Genomic DNA, 1695 nt, shown 5'->3' with positions numbered 1-1695 from the left:
ATAGGTTTCCCAGCATATAACCTGAACTCAGTTCAAGTACACATTTGAATACATGCAGTAAATAAAGACTTTTAGGGGCCATGGAGAATGACTAGCTTTGCTTAGCATGTGTTTTACAGTCCTTCGTAATCTGTATGGTGTAAGTGTGTGCAGATAGCAGACCAAAGCCTCCATATGGTTCATATGGAATGCAGAGCAGGTGAGGAGACAACATGTATCACTGTGCCCTTTTCTTATTTATGCCTGCAGTGTAGAGGCCATGGCCTGGTCAAAGCTCAAAAGACACAGTATTTTATTAAATAAAGTATTTTTTAAGTATAAAGTAATAAAATATAGTTGGTTTAAACATTTGGAATGTGCATTAAATATTATATATTATACACAAGCGTATTGGACAGATAGACAAACAATTAGCATGATTGAAATAATATGAAAAGATTAGACATTGGGTTACTGTTTGTACCTTATCCTAATTCATCCATAAGTAATCCATTGATATAAATGAGTAATCCATTGATCATCATGAATTTGAATTTTTAAGGGTTTTGCATGAGATCAAGCGGAAAGAAATTGACCTATGCGATAACCCGCTGAATTAGTTTATACGTAGGTTAATAAGTAAAGAATAAAATGCTATAAAAAAAATAACCAATCATAGAGAAATATTTAGTGACTCTGAAGTAATTTTTCATTCAATAGCAGCCCATCCTGAAGAGTTTTACTACTAAGATAACACAACAAAGTGGCAACATTTTAAAATTTAGATTTATTAATGAACACCAGGCCATAATTTTAAACTTTTGTAATCAGATATAGCAATTATAAACATTATTTCATTTCTTCACCTTCCTCTCATTACATTTCTTTTATTAAATAGCACATTTTTATCCATTGTCCACCATATAAGTGAATGAACTGAACAATTCACATTAATATAAACTTCTGATTTGGATTGCAGCTGGCACTACAGTCAGAGGTGTGCTGGAACAGAAAAATAATCAACAATTTCTGACAGGTAAGATATATATCATGGTATACAATGGTTCATGGAAAAAAGAAACAACACAAACAACTCACAAACCAAATTTATAGGATTAGCCATCTGGAGGCTTTGGGATGGGGGCAACTGGAGGCTTTAGGGTGTTTATTTGAAATCTTATCACAGATAAAACTGCTTAATGCTTTATACCTATTAGCGTGTGCTAAAAAAGTTATTTGAACAGGAAGTCATTTTCAAACAAAGGATTTCTCACATTTTCTCCCCAAAGGGTTTTGTTTGGCGAGGACAGAAAAAAAACCCCTCTCACTACCTCTATCGACACACTGAACGCCAGCTGTGCCATTAACATCATCCCTGACGTGAACAAAAGCACTTTCTTGTGAGAATACTTCACGAACAGAGAAGCGGCGTTCAATTGTCCTTGTCCCAAACAAAACCAACTTACCATATGTCCACCATGAAAATCCCTCCCTTCCAGGTTGCCAGATTCTCTTTAATCCCTAACTTCTTTATTCGGTTAATTTAACAATAAACGACTACAGCTTTTGAGGTATAACTTCGACTTTAGGTTTAGACGATATTTGGTTTTAATCTGAGCACGTTACAGCGACCTGGGAGGAACTGGAACTGTTATTGATCTGCAGAAATGAGTCTCAATCTGGCAACTCTATGGTTCTAAATAGGAGGACCAGTCC

The sequence above is a fragment of the Tachysurus fulvidraco genome, chromosome 13 (assembly GCF_022655615.1).
Source record: "Tachysurus fulvidraco isolate hzauxx_2018 chromosome 13, HZAU_PFXX_2.0, whole genome shotgun sequence".
NCBI lineage: Eukaryota > Metazoa > Chordata > Actinopteri > Siluriformes > Bagridae > Tachysurus > Tachysurus fulvidraco.
This window is presented reverse-complemented; position numbering follows the sequence as displayed.